At 48.1% G+C, this 20,462-nt stretch overlaps 1 protein-coding gene across 3 annotated transcripts in view; it reads left to right on the top strand.

Annotated features, from left to right (window-relative positions):
• PAK3 (p21 (RAC1) activated kinase 3) overlaps positions 1-20,462 on the top strand; it is a 180,343-nt gene that overhangs the window by 73,998 nt on the left and 85,883 nt on the right. Inside the window, exons 1-2 of one of the 3 annotated variants that reach the window (XM_080554450.1) lie at positions 5,032-6,327; positions 16,903-17,045. The exons of the other annotated variants lie outside the window; for them this stretch is intronic. The gene's annotated coding sequence lies outside the window, so the exon portion shown is untranslated. Of the gene's footprint in view, positions 1-5,031; positions 6,328-16,902; positions 17,046-20,462 lie in introns of those variants that run through there. 3 annotated transcript variants of the gene reach the window in all.

Raw genomic sequence — 20,462 nt, 5'->3', positions numbered from 1 at the left:
CCCCCCCCCTTTTTTTTTGCTCATTTCAGCAATATAATTGGGAGTGGATTCAACCATGACTCAGATTACCCCTTTGTGTGTATGAATGGTGTTAGGAAAAATGTAAATTAGGGGAAAATGGCAATTGGCATTCAGTGCCTCAGGAAAGTGCAGCAAATGGACTGGACTGGAATTGTCAAGAGGAGTCTCGGAGGCAAACCACACAATGGGATTTGAAGAAGTGGTGAAATCTTACCAGCGCCAGCAGCTTTGGCAGCTCTGGAGCAAAGACAGCGAGGAGGGCAGTCCTTTGCGAGGCTTTAGGCTGTAGCATCTACTCTCTCTCAAGGATCTCCCCTTCTGCTGAATCCTTCTGTGTGACCAAAAAAACCCAAGCAGGTAGAGTAAGGGGGCAGGAAGGGGTTGTCCGTCTACCCCAGAGCTGCTTAGAAGTTGTACTGAAGTCTTCCTCCGTGCAGCATTAGCTCATCAGAAGAAATCCTATGAGTTGTTTAACTAAGTTTCCAAGCTGTGTAATAACATGTTTCCTGAACAGATACTTTAACAGCACCACAAAGTGTTCTTGAACAAATTAAATAGACATTACTGTGAAAGGTAACTGCTCTGAGCCATGCAGGGACTTCAGGGAAATGCCAGGGATGTCTCTGTCAGAAATGTACTTTTTTATTACCAGAAGAGTGGTCTGTGCTCCTGGGCACCCACCTGGGATCTGCCGTTCCTGGGAGAACCTTGTGACGTGGCTCCTGGTGGCCAGGTCTGCTGCCACCCTCCAGAGGGGCAATCTGTGCTGTTCAGGAGACTCAGCTGCTCCAAGATCTGACAAAAAATGTGCCTGTGGCCTTAGGGCCATACAGGCTCTGCCTTGGGGGCCTGGTCCCAGCAAACCCAGGGAGCTGATTCCTACTGCTCTTGGTAGTTCTGGAGTGGTCCTGTAAATGCTTTGCCATATTTTGGACTTTTGAAGATGGCAAACTGGAGCAGAGACACTAAAATGTCAGTTGTGTGTTGTGGCTCCCTTCTCATCTTCCTATGTTTTCTTCCCATTTGATTTCCATTTCCCTTTGTCCAGGGCCTTGTTTTCCTCCTGCAGACCTGCTCTGGTTAGAGCTGGGATGGGAAGCTCCCAGACCCGACCCCTCTGGGCCGAGGCAGCCCATGCCCTTCCAGCGCCTCGATGCCAGCCGTGCCAACACAGTATTTTGGGCCAGGATCTGAATCTGCCTGTGGCAAAATCACTTGGATCGGACCTTCAGCCCAAGACTCCTTGGGGACGGAGCCAAAGGGGCTCTGGCTGGGGCACCTGGTGCTTTGGGTCACCCAGGGTGGGGTGCGAGGCTCCTGGAGAGGCTGGCAGCTGGTGCTGGGGCAAATTAAAACATGTTCCTTTCTGCTTGCCCCTCTGCTGCCTTCCTGAAGGCGATTGCCCACAGAAGGGGCAGGGAAAGCAGAGGGGTCTTCACCCATCACTCCCCTGTGGGAGCGGAGGGACGGGATGAGATGAGGTGCATGAACAGGGAGCGATGAGGATTGCTTTGGGCCTGCTACGTTACAAACAAATGCTCATTGGAAGCTTGCTTTTTGTTTGCTGTTCCCATTTGTCCCTGTTGGATGCTTCAAGGGAAAAAGGTCTTGATTTTGTTCCTTCTTTGTGTGCTGGAGGGAGGTTTCCCCTGTGGGGCCTGTGCTCAGATCCCCTTGGACAAAGGGGCCAGGCCCTGCAGGTGGGGAGCCAGCGTGTCTCGTATGATGCGAATCACGGTGTGTCCCATCCCGAGGAAGGCTGAGGAACCCATCTCTTCAGCAGGTGTGGGTTTGTCCTGTTGCTGCTTCCCTGCTGATCAAGAGGCAGGCCCTGAACCTGACCTCCTGGGGATCGCATGCTTCTTGCTGAAGGGTTCAGGTTTTTAGACACAGTTTTCTGATTCTGTGCTCGCAAATTCCCCTGCCTGCTAAATGTTTCTTTGAAAACAAGCAGCACGTGCCTTCAGAGCCCTGGTGAAAGGGGATTTCCCAGCTAAGGATGAACTGTTGGGGCACCTGCGGTCTCCCGTTAGGAAGGTGAGTACGGCTGTAAGGAAATCTCTTCCTGTGGAGATGGAGACTTTTTGATCTAAAAGCTGAGGCTGCTTTTTGCCTTCCCAAATGGCAAAATCTTGACTTGGTTGCCTAGTATGCATAGCAGTCCAGAGCTTACTGTTAGTGGCTGTAATTCAGGGACTTGGGGGGTGACCAACGCATTTGCAATATTTTCGCTTGATGTGGGTGATCAAGCTGACTGGGTTTGCATCTACAGAGAAGTTTTGCAGTTACTCCCCTGGTTTTCACAAGGTAGAGAAAAACTGGATCTGCTGTCGGGAGAGGAGCTGCACACCAGGCACCCCTCGCGGTGCCCTCCTGCCAAACGGCTGGGCTTGTAAGGAGCAGCTCAAGTTATTTTTGATCAAACCCCACCAAAGGGTTTTGATAGGAAATTATACAGAAATGGAAGAGAATACTTTCCTAGGCTTTGATAGAGAGGCGGGGAGGAATTAAAACTCAGGTTTTATTTCAGAAATAAATCCTTTTGTGGTTTTCTTCTCTTATTTGGGGTTTTCCTGAATACTTCCTTCTATCCCCGCTCCATTTTAAAGCTCCCGATGCAGTTGCATGAATAAAGCATGGGGTTTGCTCTTTTACATTGCCCTCCTTCAGGTCTTGGGGAGGAGGGAGGAAAAAAACAAACACGTTTCTATAAAATTTCCAAACCAGGATGAAGGAGAAAAATAAAATAATGAAATTTTGTCACTCCATAACTTTGTCAAAGTTGGAGAGGTTTAGAAAAGGCAGAAAATAAGAAAGGAGGGGGGCAATAGAGAGGAAGGAAGGCCACCTTCTTACTCCTATTTTTGCATTTAGGAGTAGAAAAGAGAAGATGCTGTGAAATTGACAGAAATTTTTGCTTCCACTCCCATCTCTCTCCTGTCTCCCTGGTGTGCTTTTTGCCCTCAGGGTGCTTTGGGGGCACAGCTGGAAGGTGGGCTGGTGCCACGCGCCGGGGGAAGCCGAGTGCCCGGGCTGGGTCGGTGATGTTTGGATTTCCTCAGGATCCTGGACCTGACTGCCAAACTGCGGTTAACCAGAGCTAAAGCCAGGATTGCAGGCATAGTTGAGCTAAAGGAGAAACAATGTGAATCTAATTTGACCGGATTGGTAATCACAAGGAATATTTTTCAAACTTTCTGAATCATTACCGGGTGGAGGGGTGTAAGAGTTGGGAGATGCGTTTCTATTAGCAGAAAAGTCCCTGCTGCTCAGGGTTGTTTGCCCACTGGGGCAAGATGTGGGCAGGGTTCAAGATGCAACCGGGTTGTTTGATGCCAAAGAGATGATCTGAATGCTCGGCTTTGCAGCAGATTTTGGTTTCTTGATCCTGTGGTGAGACAAGCGCCCTTCCGTGGTCTGGAAGCACGCCTCCTGCAAGGGCTTGCTTTGTTGGGTGAGATCTGTTGAGCTACCTGCCCGGCGCTTTTTAATTTGGTTTGCTTATGTTGGGAAAAATAAATTGACCCCAAGTCAGGAGGAGAAGAAATAGGTTGATCTAGGTTCTGTCCCAGCTCTTATCCACAAGATTTGCTGTAGTGGCTGGAGCAAGCTGAACAACTCTTGGGGAACTCTTATTTCAGAAGCGAGTTCTCTGTTCTCCTAGTTTGTTTTTCCTATTTCTGTAGGACAAGGGATTTGCCTCAGTTTTGTTTTGGAAATATGGTGGAGGAGCTATACCTTGTGACAAATCCATAAGGACTTCAGATGTGAACTGTATTGCATTCAACAAAACCCACTTGGTTTTTTTAGAGCAGGTTCAGTTCCATGACCAGGTTGGCTGCCCGGTTGTGCCGCTGGGTAGTTTGGCTAACGGTTGCTGTCACGTGCGGTGTAGATCCTTGAGGGGCTATTTCATGTCTGACCCTACAGATTTCAGGGAAGGGAGCTCATGGTGCCAGCTTCTCATAATGAAGGCTGCGGAAGCAGCATCCAAAGAGATTGGCTAAGCAAATTGCTCCGGCCTAGCAACAGTTTGTTTCGCCTTGGAAATTGGATGCAAACAGCTCCTGGAACCCGTTCTGCGGGGAAATGCTCATCTTTGCAGAAACAACTCTTTACAATACTCTTACAATCTGATTTCAGCGAACATCCTAGCTTTTTAGTTTACACAGGCTTTTATTTTATTATTTTTTCCCTCCTAGGAATATCTTATGCCAGGAGATGCAAGCAAGGGGAGGGCACACGAAGCTTTCCCCTTGGGGTGGACATCTGCATGCAGTGTTTTGGTCTGGCGTAGGTACTGAAACCAGGGTCTGGGTTCAGCATTGCTCTTGTGATACCAGTTATGCTGGTGTCTGCTTTGGTTCGGGATGATTTACTGAGTGGTGCATCTGTAAGCAGGATATGCCAAATTAGAACCATTTATCTGCCTGTCTTTGCAACCCCTGAAGTGTTCAGCCTGAAGCTAGAATGGGGCCTTGATCAAAACCAGTTCTTACTTCTGTCCTTTTCTGGTTCGAGAGGTAGAAGAATATGATGAATCTTCTGTTCCTTCCCATCCTTTACCCCTCTTCAGTTGCTTTTTGTGGGAATGCTCTGTCTTGCAGATTGAAATCTAAAAGGCAGGCTTGGTGGTTCAGTCCCAGGGACTGGCATGGCAGCCCCGGGAGATCTGCCCTCGAGGTGTCTGTGGCTGCAAAACTGTGCCGTGACCACGGAGCTGACTTGGGTGCGTGTCCAGGTGGGCTTACGGGCTGTGGGTGAGGAAGGAGCTGCAGTGCTTTCATCCTGATGGCAGAAGAGCCAAAATGTGGGAGCAGACAAAACAGAGACACTTGTCGTGCCACAATGAGGTAATGTCGTGGCGACTTGTCATCCTGTGGCTGTGCTGCATGTCACTGTGTCTTGGAGGCAGCCTTGTCAGGGGAGCGTGCATGCGCCTCGCTAACGTGTAGTTTATTCAGCCGGGCAGGGTTTTCCCTGTTTGTTAGACTCACTTCAAAAGGAAGCCAGGTGAATTTTGCTAGTGCATCATTTTGGACACTACTGCAACCCTCAGCCATGCTCTTAAACCTTAAAGTAAATTCTCATTTGTCAGGCTTTCTTTTCCTTTCTCAAGAGAAGAAGCACAGAACCTGTGGCAGAGGCCATCCACCTTCCTGGATGGACCTGTGAGCCGTTCACCAGCCAGGTCACCTCAGGAGAAGGCCACAAAGTGAGAAGATGAGACCTAACAGAGCCGTGTTTTCAGATGGGTCCTGCTAGAAGACAGCCGTGCCCAGCCAGGAGCGAGCCCCAACAGCTCCAATAAGGGGCAAAAGATGGTGAGGTCCTCAGAGGAGGTCCTGCGTGCCATAAAATGACATGTGGAGAAATAGGGTGGTGGATCAAACTTCTGCTCTTGGACGCTACTGCTTGACAGATGGTCAGTTGCCCTACTTTCTCTGGTGTGCTGAGGGGAAAGGCAGATAAATGGCTGCTGCTCTGGAGGGGCGACAGTGGAGCAGAGGAGCGGACTCCTGCTCCTTTACCCCATCTAACTGCTACATGGCAGCAGCAATAATCTGACCCTAAATTCTGGGAGTAAAATCCCTGACGAGTCAAGGTGGGTTATTTGGACTGCCTGCATGCTCTCTGCAGCGTGGCTTATCTAAATAGATCTGTCCAGACATTTCTAGAGTTTCTCTTTCCCTGGGTATGCCATGCACAGCACTTAGTTTGGCTGTTCACAGCTGACTAAATCCTTTTAAGAATGAGTCACTCCTAAATGAGAGGTGACAACGGATCTGCAGACAGCAAGAAGTCAAGAGTGAGATAATGAATATTAGAGAAAGGCTAAACTAAATAGGGAACGAGCAGCATGAACTCGCAGCCCTTAAAAATAGCACTGCACTAAAAAGATGGTTTCTATTTAGCAATGTAGTTCCCAGGGAGAGTTTAGGTTTCCTGACCCATAAGTTTGTCTCTGAACTTGTCCTGCCTCACCAGCTCTTGAAGAAGACACAGGTTGGCATAGGTTAGTGCTCCTTGGGGAGATTCCCAAGGCAGCAACCCCCTCCACATTGACTTAAGATGTGGTGTCAGTGGCTGATGCTCTTCCCTCGCAGTCAACCTTGCTGCACCGTGTAGCAGAAGAAAAAGGATGGGCTGGGGCTGCTCATCCTGGGCTCTTGGCATCACATCTCATGTGGTGGGATCCCCTGGTGGCGTACAGCTAAGCAGAACGCTCTGGCTTTGTGCCCTAGCCACCGTAACGGGTGAGCAGTGGCTGGCTTTTGCTGCAGAGGTGACTACTTCAGCGGAGATGTAAGTCATCCTGGAGTTTGTTTTACACGTTGGTTTGGGCCGGACGTTGGCACAAGGTTATTGCCTAAGGCACAGATTTGCAAAGAGCTAAAGGGAGTTAATTGTCCAAGTCCCATTAATATGCAATATAATTATAAAATCCCATTAAAATGCAATATAGTTATATAGGTTCATTTTAGTTATTTATATTTTGTGCAATGCACAGTGAATTTTTTTTGCATGCATCTTTCTCTATTAAAATCCCTCAGCAAGACTAATATCCTTCGTGATGCTGAAAATTAACCATTTACTCTGCTAATTCAACACTATAAAGAGCAAATGTTCAACCACTTAAGAAATAAATGAAGTATTGAGATACAGTATCTCTACCTGCATCCAAAAACCTTTGGCATGACTAAAAAGACGAATTACAGCTTTTGGATTTTAACTTGTCTAAGAGAAACAAATCAGCCCAGGAGGCAATTGGGAATCTTGAAGGAAAATGAGAAAAGGTCCTCATGGATGGAACTGGGGCAGATAAGTGGCAGATGATCAGGTGGAGTTTGTCGTGTTGGTTTCCACTCATAATTGAATGAAATTTAGGCGTATGCTGATAACACAAGCACAAGGGCCTCTGAACGCTGTCTGCTAGCTATGGGAGAAGCAGGGAAGGAACTGAGAGAATTTGGCCCACTAATAAATAAAATGACCTGTGGGGGTTGAGTTTATTCATTTCTCAGTGGAAATGCGAAGCTAGAAGCAGAAGGGTGGTGAGAGGGGGAAGTGATTATCCATGTGCGTAAAAGCCCTTGGGACCACAAGTGATAATTTGGGCTAAAGGTTATCCCGGGGCAGTTCTTGTAGCTTGGTGAAATGTTATTTTCAAATTGGTCCCAAACGGGACTTCACAACACTGCGATCCATCAGCATCCCAGCACAGTTTCTCTTTGGAAAGTGATTCCTTGTGACAGACTGTCAGGGGGATGCTGGCAGTGCAAACAATTGCAAGAGTTGGGATTATTTTTTGTCTCTTTTTTGGTAGCGATATTTTTATCCCTACTTTCATTCAGTTTAGAAGAACGTGCTGCTGGTAAGGAAGCTGTCAGGAGGGAGGACTGCACTGATAAAAGGGCATTAGGGATGGTCTTTGTCCCTGTTATAAAAAAAAAAACAAACAACACAATGGCATGATTATTTATTTGTTTAGGAAAATACAAGGGATTCAAATGAAGTATCAGAGCTCAATTTCTTTACACATTCTGATCCTATTGACCTCAGAGCGAATGGCTTTAATTTTCTTTGCTAATGGTGTTTTGTCTCAGTGATTGCAGGGCTCTGCAGTTACCTGGATCATTGATGTCAGCTTAGGCCGAATTATGATCTTTGCTTGGGTCATCTTCAAGTGTGTTTTGTTTAGTTTGATGTTTTTGTCAAGTGGATCGAGAGCATATGGAGAGAGGATGCTGTTGCTTTTTAGTTTTTTTAAAAAACAGGTATAAATAAACTTTCATCCAGGTCCTCTCCATCTTCTGTCTCAGCTCCATGCATCACCCCTCTCTGAGCACGCTGTCAAATCTCACTTTACTTCTGCCAAAGGTTGCTCCTCCAGACTGACGGCTGTGTTTTCTCTTCTCCAGTGCCCTTTGTCTTCTCCGGTCAGACACAAGCTGCTCGTTGTCCTTTCCCTGCTTCCTACCTGCCCCTGGCCTGAAGCTGCTGGCAGCCAGCAGGGAGTCAGGAGCCACGTTGATCCCATTGTCTGACTTCCAGTGGCCACGTGAACCCCTTCATTTTCTCACCACTTCTTTGTTGCTGTACCTAACACCTGGTTTGTCTTCCCCACATGGTGTAGAGCAAAACCCTGGAGCTGTGCTGACCGGTGGCACGAGGAAGGTCCCGTCCCCTTTGGAAGGGGCGCCAGTCCTGCTGCTGGCAGCGTCCCAGGAGAGCTGTTGTTGGCCAGGCTACTTGGCCAGTCGATAATGAATGCTCATCAATCTGCTTCCCGCTTGTTGATGACAGCTGTGTGATAGCCTGATCAATTTTATGATTGCCATTTGGGTGATGGCCTCCTGCTGCATTACTCCAGCTTTTGGGGTTAAGAAAAAGGAGAGCAAAAATCTGAGCCTCTGCTCATTTCCCCCAGCTTGAGGATAAGGTGGAAACACCACAGATGATTAGCTGTATTTATTTTTTTTATCTTGTATCAGTTTTCAAGATTTAAATAATCTCTTACAGCGTTTTCAGTGACAACCCTGGAAGTATAAATATAGAAACCACAGACAGTTCTCTGGAGACTGAAGGCCTAATATGTGAATAATCTCACCTCCCACTTCGTAACAATATCACAGGGGAAAAAGGTGCATTATGCATGCCCACAGCCTTGCTTCAGTGGTGTCTAGCCTGGTGTGTGAAGCATGTGTGTAAATATTTTAAGGGTAATCTCAAGCCACCAGCGTGGGAGAGCCTACACAAAGCAGGCGGCGGGACTCCCACTGGGGTTTCAATGTACCCCGTGTCCAGAACCCTGAGCATGCCGGGGCTGGGCAGGAGACTTGTGCTGTTAGTGTGAGGTGTGTGGCTCACCACAACTCGGAAGCGTTCATCTTTTTTATGTGCTGATAACTTGTGCTTTTAAGTATGCTGCGGACTTAACAGATGAGATAATACTTAAAAACATGGCACTCTGCTTTACCCTCAGCAAACATCTCTGGAGCATGACATCGTTCTCAGAGTGGTAAAATCCAGCTAAATTGCCAAGTTGTTGGAATAATAATGGGATTAAAGGGGATGTTCCAAACTATAGAGGCCAAGGCTTTTGTTCTTTAATTCTTTTGCTTAAATACAGCTGTAGGATGTGTTATGGATAACATTAGCCTGGGTAGGGATCTGGACCGCTGGGGCATGAGAAGCATGCCCTGCCCTTTGGCTGTTCTTGGTGGGGAGGAGAGCAAGTCTAGCAAGGCCTCGTGTTTTTCCTGTACACACACACCTCATCAAAATGAGCTGTGCTCTCGGAAGCACCGGCTTGTCAGGGCAGTGCTGTCTGTGCTGGCACAGATGGACCAGCGAGGGGAGAAAATTGAAGGTAAAGCTCCTTTTTCCAGTTCAGGGGGTGAACACTCCTCTGGGGGAATGGGGCATAAACCAAATCAAACAAACAAAAAAGCATGCTAAAAAAGCTACTTTTGAGTCAGTCCTAATTTTCTGGTGTCACTTGTCCATCTGGTACAGAGAGGACTTTGTGAGTGGCCTCCTGAATAGCACTGGCCAGGTTTCTTTGGATAGAAGCTGTTAGATCTGTCTGCATCGGTGTAACAGCATTTCAGAAAGTGGCTCCTTGAGATTAAGTCAAATGAGTATTGCTGCTGAATTAAATGGATGCCAAGGTCAGACAGTGATTTGTGTCCAGCGCTAATTGACGTGGGCTCTGCTGAACTGGATGCTGCTCCAGGATTGCTTGCTCAGTGCCACGCTACAACGGGAAAGCTGAAGCAGAAGGTTAGTCAAAGAGGGTGGTGCTTTTGCATGTGGGGAGCAGTAGCCACTGAGGCTGAACAGTTGAGAAAAGGACTTCTGGTAAATGGAAACAGATGCACCTAGCTCCTGTGTTTTGGATGCTGACCAGCTTGGGATGCTTCTGCACTGGAGGAGCTAGCAGCTCCTGGAGCAGCTAGCCCAGCTCCTGTAACCTGGCTGTTTTTGTGCTACCCTTGCTGGTTTCTTGGAAGAGGAAATGGGAACTTTATGAAGTCTGGGAGATGTAGTACAGAGACACAGTGTAAGTGCTTTAGTTCTGCATCTTAATCTATCTGGATGTGCTGAAAGCCTGTGAGCAACCGCTGAGAACAGAAGTCATGCCTGAAGAACAAATCACTCGTAGAGCACTTATCATCAGCACATCTCCAAGGGCTTTATAAATGAGGCTGCTTTCCTCATTTCTCCTTCACAACTGAGGAAACCGGTACTGAGAACAACAAGAGGAACTGATGGACCAGGCTGGAGCCAGGACCAGAGCTCATCCATCCTGAGACACAGGAGGAGAGCTGTCCCTGTTTTGGAGCTATGGAAGTGGCCCAGTAAAGGTGTTGGAGAAGTCGCTGTGGCGTGTACTTGCCTGCTGGCTCTGTGCAGCCCCCAAGATCACAGCACTACATCAGAAGGTGAATGGTTCTTGGGTTCCCTTACTAGCAGCTCTACTCCTACCATCTCTTCAGGATTGTTTCTGCTGTTACGAAGGTGATAAAGCAGGCTGGTTACAGAGCTCTGTCAGGAAACTCTGTCCTGGGGGCAGGCAGTTTGTTTTTCGTAGAATCATAGAACATCCCGAGTTGGAAGGGACCCATAAGGATCATCAAGTCCAACTCCTGGCACCGCACAGGTCTACCCAAAAGTTTAGACCATGTGACTAAGTGCACAGTCCAATTGCTTTTTAAATTCAGACAGGCTTGGTGCAGTGACTACTTCACTGGGGAGCCTGTTCCAGTGTGCAACCACCCTCTCAGTGAAGAACCTCTTTCTGATGTCCAGCCTAAACTTCCCCCGCCTCAGCTTCACACCATTCCCATGGGTCCTGTGGTCCTATCACTGGTGTTCATGGAGAATAGGTCCCCTGCCCCTCCTCTGCCCCTCGCGAGGAAGTTGTAGACTGCCATGAGGAGGTCCCCCCTCAGCCTCCTCTTCTTCAGGCTGAACAGGCCCAGTGACCTCAGCCGCTCCTCATACGTCTTCCCCTCTAGGCCCTTCACCATCTTCGTCGCCCTCCTCTGGACACTCTCCAACAGTTTAATGTCCTTCTTGTACTGTGGTGCCCAGAACTGCACACAGTACTCGAGGTGAGGCCGCACCAGCGCAGAGCAGAGCGGGACAATCACCTCCCTCGACTGACTTGCGATGCCGTGCTTGATGCACCCCAGGATACAGTTGGCCTTCCTGGCTGCCAGGGCACGCTGCTGGCTCATGTTCAGCTTGCTGTCAACCACAACCCCCAGATCCCTCTCTGCGGAGCTGCTCTCCAGCGTCTCATCGCCCAGTCTGTACGTATAGCCAGGGTTGCCCCATCCCAGGTGCAGGAATCGGCACTTGCTTTTGTTGAACTTCATGTGGTTGGTGATCACCCAGCTCTCCAATCTCTCTTCTGCAGATTACCTTCCTCATGGTGAAAATGATGCTCATATTGCACAGCCTAGCCGTAGTTCCTCATAGAAATGCCCGAGTCCAGGTTCTTCCACATATACCTGTCCCCATGATGTGTGATCACTCCGGCACCTGGAGGGAGATCCCAGCTGCTTCTTGGGATCCTCTCTGAGGTGCCCAGGATCCATGACTGCCTTGCCAGTGTATGTAACATGCTGTGCTCTTCTGAAGATGTTTTCCCTCAGGGTGATGTTCTGATCTCTCACGTGTGGGACCACAGAACTGAGGAGGTGTGGAACAAGGTAGGAGAGCAGATTTGGGTGAAGTTTGGCCTCCACATTATGTAAGGAGTCTGTGGCACTGCAGGGACCTGAACCCAGCATCCTTGTTACCAAGCCACCACCCTGCACCATGGGCCTGCTTGGTTTTGCCCCGAGCCTTGTGTTACGGCCCTGCCCCTCAAGTCTGGGATTTAATGATGTCATTTCCAAAAGTTTTGATTGATGGCAAGCCAGAAGGAGATTAGAAGATCCTACAGCATGTTAACAAATCACCCCATTGATTTATCTGCAATGAAGATCACCCTAAACGAAGTGCTCTGATTTATCCATCTTTACTTCATACTGGTAACAGGAGGGACTGATTTAGTGATGCCGGGCCCAGCCGTTAATGTGCTGTGTTCATAAATTGTGCTGCACATGTGTTGAACTGGGATTTATAAACCCCAGTTAGGCTTCCTGACTTCACCCCGTCACTGGGATCCTGGGCACCTTGCAAGTTTTCAGAGCTGTATGAAGCCTTGCCAGGTAGAGGAAGGCACAACCCTACCAGGGATTTCTTCTCTTGGAGCCTGGGAATGCTCTGTGCCTTGGGGTTTGGGGAGCCGATCACCTTGGGCTCCCCTTGCTGGTTCCCCTTGCTCATTCACAAGGCAGCAGAAGGAAGACAAGGGTGGATGCAGAGTCATCTCTCATGGCTGGATGGGGGCGAAGGGAGGGAGCTGGGCTTTATGCAGCCGTCTGCAGTAATGGCTGGTTCTTTTATTGTCTGCTGCTTTATGTTTAGTTGAGTCACAGGAGATCAGTGTGGGGAAGGGGGGAGATGCAGAATTTAAAGCGAGAAGGCTTTGCAGGAGTCCTTCAGTCTGACTTCCTGAATTATTCAGGACGTGGTATTTTGCCTTGTAACTCTCACAATGCAGCTAATAACTTTGTAACTGAGCTAGGCAAGTGTGAAGGGATTTGAGCATCCTCTCCTCACCCCACCCCCCAAATTTGCTCTCAGATACATGCTGCACAGGAGTTCTGTGAGGTACGAAACACAGCTGTGCCTTTGCCCTGCAAAGCTGTGAGCTCTCCACCTTTGTGATCTTTTTACTTTATATCAGTGCTGGGCTGTAAGAATCAGCAAGTTGTACATTAGAGATGTGTAATTCCTGGTTTTCCGTGAGGACATCTGAGGTGCAGGAGATTCTTCTGTGCAGCAGGCATACTTAAATGCATCAGCTGCATTCACAGCTGCAGGTGGGCACTGGTATGCTTTTAAAAAGGAAGATGGCTTTGGCTGCTCTAACCAAGTAGAATTTGAATTAGATTAGCAATTAAACCCAAGTACCCCCCACTACGCTCTTCTCAGTGCTAGGTAATGTGAGATGAAACCTTTATTATAATTATGGTGACATGAGTTTTAAAACTTTATAATGCATGTAATGATGCTCTAAAAATGACCTCCTGCATGCTTAGATCAATTAAGCTATTACTATTTCTTATGTCTAGATTAATCGATCATAAACAGAGCTGCAGGAGGGCTGAGGAAACTATCCACGTTGAACGTTCTCCTGAGACTCCTCTCTGGACAGGTTGCCTGAATTCCCGTGACTTACCAACCCACTTCTGCCCTGCCTGCGGTCTGGTCCCATGATATACGGCAGTCGGGATAGCTGTACAGCCCGCTTGGTGTCTGTGAGTACAGATGAACTTCTTCACTCCCTCCAACAGAAGAGGAGTGTTTGTGCCAAAAAGAATCACCAAATATTTGCCTTTATTAGCCAAGCCAGACAGCAGGCTTGGCTAATAAAGGCTACATAAAAAAAAAATCTGGAAAACCTTTAGAGAAATAGAGGCTGAAGAGGGAGAACGTTGCGATTAAGAGAAAGTTGCCTCGGAACAATGGGTTGTAGCTGTCAGTGAACACTGCTGCCAATTTTATCATTTGCTAGGAACATCCAGTCTTGCAGAGAAATACTCATCCTTTCCTTTTCTGCCAGTTATCACCTCTGCCAGTTGCACTGTTTACAAGTCTGCTTTTGTCTGTAGAGCCAATGTGATAACCCTCTTCTGCTTAGCAACTGCAGGGAAATCTGGGACAGCCCTACTTTTACTTACTGAGACTCAGCATTAAACGTTGGAATGAAATCCTGGTTTTCGTGATATGGTAGCAAAATTCCTACTGACATCAGGAGAGGTAATACGTGTCCAGTGATGTTTTCTAGTTTTTTATGAAAAAGTCAAAGTTAAGGCTAATCTGATCTCAAGTGATGTCATTTAAATGAAATTATCGCTTTGTTTATACAGCAGGTCTTAGGTCCCAGAGCAGATGGGGTCATCGTGTAAAGGGCTGGACAAGGCGGTATTGAACAACAGGCTCTGCTTTGGAGACCTTATCAGCTCAAGTCACAAGTCAGGAGGGTGCTTAATGCGTGTCCAACCCCGGAGCCCGCAAATAGCTCCTGTGACTTCAGTGGGAGTGTTCACATGCCTAACCTTAAATAAGTGCTGAAGTACCCGAGGCACTCTAACTGAAGAGCCAATACACAATCTTTCTTGAATTTTGGTTTTCACTCTTCTTCTAGCTCCTGCCTGCCCTGACCTTCTGCAAGCCTGCGGAGGGCTGATAACTGTTCTTGTAGATGGGCTCAGCCAGTGCACTTTTAACATAGCAATGAAGCTGAGCTCAAAAAACCAAAATACAGAACATCCTCAAACCCCACAGGCTGTGCTTCCCTGCTCTTGGGAATTTCAGATGGATAAAGCTGTTGGAAAGAGCACTCGGACTGTAAAATGTAACTGTAGGATCTTGGTCTTTATAAATAATAACTATAATAAGCCTTGGTCTCTTCTTGGCACACACAACAAAGAGCAGAGGATCTGGTAGAGCCTTCCAAAACTGTCCCAGGCAGAGCGAAAGGAAAGACAAGGAGATGTGCAAGACAAAAATGCCACTTGAAGGGAGCACAAACCTAATCTTGTTGATATTTCTCTCACTGTACGTCTGACAGAAAGGCTTCTATTAGTTTTTAAGTGCTTTGATAAGCAGTAAGGAGATATTTGTTTTCTTCTGCTGTTGGCTCTCTCCCCCCGTATTATTTACCCATTTACTTGATTTTCCCACTCTCCTTTCATTTTCCTTTTAAATTTTTACCTCATGAGGCACATTAAAGATGTCATCACAAGCTCCATGCGTGGAGACAGGAATGAACTCCTTAATGTTTTGGACGCGATAAATCGTCATTCAGTGGCACTGCCAGGCAGTTAGAGGAGTAGGGAATCGCCATTTCCTTAGTGAGAACATCTGCAGAAAGCAGCCCGTAATCCTGCCACGTCAAACCCGGACACTGAATCCTTAGTGAAGGTGTTGAGTAAGGGTACTGTGTTCTCTTCTTTAAAAAATAAAATAAAATACATGCAGTGCTAGAACTCTATCAGCTTAGAAAGGAAACCCTTAAAAATAGCTTTGCCTGTTTCAAGCCAGCTGACTTTCTCTTTTGCTGCGCTGTATGTTGTAAAATGTTAACTGGGATTTTAAGAAGTCGACACTGCTTTCTTTGTGTTTGCCTGCTTTCTGCATTCCTGGGGCAATTAATTGCAAATATTGATGGTGAGTGTTTGTTGGGGAGATAAAAACAAGTACCCTTCCTTTGAAAAGTTGCAAGTAGCGATGGAAGCTTTCCTCCTGCTCTCTGATTCCTGCAAGTTGTACTTGCAGAGACCACATAGGAGTCCAGAAAGCTTGAGCTCCTTTCCTCTTAACCGTTTGTTTCACATCAAGGGAGTTCTTTAGGTGTGCTTTTACCGATGGCTTCCTGATGCCTCGCTGCAGAGATGCTGTGGGAAGCTCCCACATGGCAATTCCTCCAGGAGAGCAGTGGGGCAGGTGTCTGCGTGGGGTGGCGAGGCACAGCACAACTGATCAGGGAGCCTGGATTCTCGGAGCTGCCACTTTTCTCCTCTGGGCATCCCTCCTCGCAGAGCCTGCTGCGTTTGTGGCCTAGTTTTAAGGAGATGTTTCTGACAGCAGTGGCGAATGCTGACATTTTCTCCCCCCTCCTCGTTGGGTTTGAGCTGAACACCAGCGCAGGAGGAAGCTGGAGGCTGCGGGTGCTGCATCCCAGGGTCTTCTTGGTAAACTCTGAGGTGGTTAATGGTCACTTTTCCCCATTATTTCTATCAGAAAGTAGTTTCTGCCTCATCCTTCTAGTAATAGGAACATGAAAATTTCCGCTCCAAGTTTACTTATGGTCTTTTTATTCTTCTGTGTTTATTTCTAGTCCCTGATCTTGACTGGCTGTTGTCTTCCTTGGTGTTTGCCTTGGAGTTATTTCTGGATTGCAGCAATGACCCCTCTCAGCCTCTGCTTAAGCTAAAAAAAAAAGCCAGCCACACTGGTCTCCTCATGGAGGAATCTCCCTTACCCTGGTTGTCCTGGCAGCATCTGGCTTCTTAGGTCAGTGAGCGTGGCCAAGAGGGGCCCACACAGCACCCACCGTGGTCTGCTCGGTTCTCCCAGTTTCTGGGCTGTTTAAAACAGCTTTGCCTGGCTCGGGAGCAACGTGTGAGTTCATTACCTCCGTGGCTTTGGTTTAAAACAAAACCCAACAACTGTGCACTGACTGCAGAGGCATTTCCTTCTCTGTGCAGGGCAAGGACCGGGATGTGATTCCCTTGGGAGCCAAAGGGTGGAAGATGCATTGGGACTGCCTGGGTGCTGCATGGCACCTGGCTTCTTCCTTACTGCTCAGAGCCCATGTGAGCACGAGAGAACGGGGTGAGGAGGCAGAAGGGCCAGCCTGGAAGGGGTAGCAAGCTGGCAGGAAAACCAGAACAATGCTGCTGGGAAAAATCTGGGAAAACCTGGCTGTGATCTGCGGAAACGGTGGGTGAAGTTGCTGCACCGTTTAAAGGTGAGGAGAAAGTAAGTGCTTTGCCGCAGCTGGAAAACACAGGACAAAATTTTTGTCAGCGTAACAGAGAAATTGATGGCCCTGCGTGGCCTTCTGCCAGCTGAAGATCAGGCCTAATATTTGTTTTCCAAGTAAAAGGGTTCAGTCAATCTTCCAGCCTGCCTGCAGAACAAAGGAGTGAGACAGATTTAATGCTCATTCTGTTAATTGCCCGATGGCCATTCTTGCAGCATGGATCTGTGTTTACGTGCCAGAATAATTTGGGTTTGTGTCTGACACAGGAGATGTGACTTGTGGAAGGACTTCGGTCTGGGCTGTTACCCTGGGAGGACTGGGGAAATGAGGGCAGATCCTCCCTGCCTGTTCGGTCTGCAACTGGAAACAGTGTTCAGGGAGGAGCTGTTCCCCAGTGACGGGCGGAGAGGTGAGTGACATGTAAGCCATTTGTAAAGCTGAGGGAGAGGAGGGGAAAGGGAGAAGAGAAGGGACAGGAAGGTCCTGAAGGGTTTTTCTTCAGCCTTTTCTTCAACCTGGCTTAATTAAGTTGACACGTCAACTTAAATTATCTGGTTTCAAAGAGCACCCATCCCAGACCTCTGATGCACTCCTAAGACAGTGACTGGGGGGTGACCTACACAGCTGGGGACAGAGAGGAGTACAGTTGGGGACAGAGAGGGAGGGTGTTGGGATGCAGGGCTTTGTGCCAGGGCTGTGCTGTCCCCGATCTGTGACTGCATGCAATCACCAGCATGGGGTTCACCCCTGTTCTCCGTACTGTGTGTTTGTGCTCTGGTGTGTCATGTCCAGGTATCTTGGACTTAAACTGTGGTTTTCTGCAATGCTCCTAATTTGAGTAAGGTTTAAATCGGAGTCTCATCTGGATGTCAAATGGTTAATGGAACAAAGCGAACACCTGCGTCTGCAGCCTTGTCCCCTCCGATGCAGCTGAATAGCGTTTCACGATGGCAGGGAAATAATTCAGCAAAAGCAGGCCGTGCTCCGTGGGAGATGAATGAAGCTCAAGTGAAGTGGAGGTCACTCGTGTTAATCTGAAGCAAATAGGATTGTGGGACAAGGGGAAGAGGGCGAACCTCCTTTTATGTACAAATTCTATAGCTTAGAGACTTAGGAAACACTTCATAGTAAACATTTGCAAAGTAGCCATGTCATTAACCTTCTCCGAGGAGAGAGACGAATGCTTTTCCTGCTTCGTTTTGTGCAGGTCTCGCATTTTGGTACATATGCAAATCCTGCTGGGTGGCAGTGTCTCATACAAATAAGCTGGAAATGCAGAGGCAGCCACGCAAGCGAAATGGCTTGCCTTCCCCTGCAGCTGCAGCAAGACTTTTATCATGGGAGGAGCCAGGAGAGGGGCAGGTTTGTTTGTAAGGAAGCATCAGGAAGAGAGAAGAAAACTAGGAATCCTCCTAAAATGCTTGCATGGTGGCAGAAAGCCCTGCATCCATGCTACAGTGCTACCCTGTATTTTTGATGACCTAATAAGCATCCAGCACGGTTTTATTTTTCTTTGTCCTCATCCAAACTTCTCAAGGCATGGGAATACATGAGCAGCTCATGGCTGTGGGGAACCGGGGAGGTGACGTTTGGGAAGAAGAGGTGATCAGCACCCTTCTGAGATCAGGACCAAAATGACTGTGGAAGATAATACAGTTAAGAATCACAAGCAGGCAACTTCGTAGGGCCATTGGCTGGGTGTTGTAAAGACGCTGTGCAACGGCTTGGTGTCACACGGTGCTGGCGTTCTCTGTCCCGTGGGCAGGGTGGGGCTCTGAATCAGTTTTTTCCTGCTGTGTAACATGAACTACTGATATGCCTGTATAGCATTGTCCCAGTTACAAGCCGCCTTTGTCTCTGATCTCTTTGCAATGTTTCTTTGTGAGTTAGGTAGGCATCAGGTACTTGTATTTTCAGGAATAAGTCCCCAGGTCTATCTTCGGCTGGGCTTTCCCTTCAAGTGTGCCAGGGGCGAGTATCAATTCTCATGACTGGTGATAGTAAAACAAAGAGAAATCAGACTGGAAGCTGATAAAAGTCCCCAAGGATGTGAACTTTGTTTCCGCCAGACCTTTCTGGGGTCAGGGCTCATTTGGCCCTCGTGCTGGAGCACACCTGCAGTGCTGCCTGTCCACTGAAGGTGAGGGGAGGCTCAGGAGGTGCCTGGAGCCCCGTCTGGCAGGCAGGGCAAAGGGGTAGCTTGGCACTCTGGGTTGCTGCTGTGTGTAGGTGCAGCCAGCCGCAGCTTGAGCTGGCTCCCTGCTGTCAGCGAGGTGAGACAGAGGGAGCAGTGCAGTTGCAGCCTCACACGTGCCTCACTGGACCCATTCCCTCTTGTTCTGTGATCTTTATTTCGTAACGTGCAGCATGACTGCATGTGATGCTCTGGCTGCGGACTGCGTTGTCACATTGAGAATGAATTGCCTTGGAGCCTTTGGTCCAGCTCCTGGGCTGTTTCCTACTCAGTCTAGGAAAGATGGGATTTTCACGTGATTTCAAATCTTAGAGCTCTGGTGAACGTATAAACCATGTTTCTCTGTTCGTTCCTTGCTGCTTTTGATCCCTTTTCCGTTATCTCAAATGCCTTTGGAAACTTCATTTTCAAAGCAATACGCAATCTCTCAGGCTCCCGCTAAGTCGACTTTCCTTGTGTGAGCATCATACTTTGGTAGGAAATGTGACGTTGGTTTGAAATGTTTGGCAGGCAAGGCAGGGAAAAATACATCCGAGTTGTTAAGGGAGAGAATGATGTCTTTTACCTTCAGAGTTTACAGATGTTTTTCCCCTTTTCATCTGCCAAACACCAGGTATTTCAGCATTGTCTGTGTCCGGAGGGTGTCTGTCTTGGCAGGGATTACCTTGGGCATGTAGCCTGGGTGATGCTGCTGTGGGCACCTCCTGGGCACTCTGGCTCTGCGGCTCAGGCCCTCTGTGTGCTCTGCTTTGGGTCAGTTTTAGCATTTCTCCTCCGGTCACTCAGGAACTGATTGTGCTGTGGGAGACTTTGGTATTTCATTCTGTAGCTGTTCATCCTCTTGTGGACTGCAGCTTTCAGGAAGAACCTGGGTTGGACTCTTCCTTCGGTAACTGGAAACCTTCCTTTTGCAGAGATGACGTCCTATTGCCTGCTCCTGGAAGCTCTGCCTAGGTAGAGTGACAGCAGTGGGTTTTGGGGGTGAGTTCTCAATCAAACACTTAATGTTTGCTGAAGATTAAGCAAGTTAAACTCAGCTTTTTCCCTGACCAGACCATCACCCTCTAAAAGCAATCTGTAGACAAAAACCTGTTTTATTGTGGCAGTTTTCCCAGCTGGTAGGTTCTGGGTGTGGAACCAACTCTTTAACATTTTGTTTTCACAGCCTGCACTAGTTTGTTTCCCTTCCATTCCCCCCCCCCCATAACACAAGTAATGCTTTCCTTTCCCCAGCTTCGCTGTGATGCAGAAGAGAGTGTGTGGTTGCTGCTTGTTTTTGCAGCTTTCATCAGAAGCAGAATTGGACTCCAGCCTTTGCAGCACGTTGGTTTTACTCGTGTCCATGATAATTTTGAAGGCTGCAGCAGCTGCTTTCTCGAGGTGCCAGGTCATTTCATCTGAAATGGCAAGTGCCGGGTACTTCCCAAAACAGGTTTATTGTGAAAAGGAGCACTGGGAAGAGTCTTGGGTCTTCCTTTCCCTCCCTCTGCTGTTGCAGGCAGCCGTGTCCAGGGGTACTTTCCGTGAGCATTTTGTGCCATACTGAAACCACTGGGTTTTGTGCCCCATCGTGGGGCTGTTCCCCTCTCTTTGTAGGTGGAAGCCATCTCCTAGCTTATGGTTTAAACTGAT

This window comes from Anser brachyrhynchus, assembly GCF_964034855.1.
Source record: "Anser brachyrhynchus genome assembly, chromosome: 13".
In the NCBI taxonomy this organism is placed as follows: Eukaryota; Metazoa; Chordata; class Aves; order Anseriformes; family Anatidae; genus Anser; species Anser brachyrhynchus.
The sequence above is the reverse complement of the archived record's forward strand: the minus strand, read 5'-3'. Positions and strand labels throughout refer to the sequence as shown.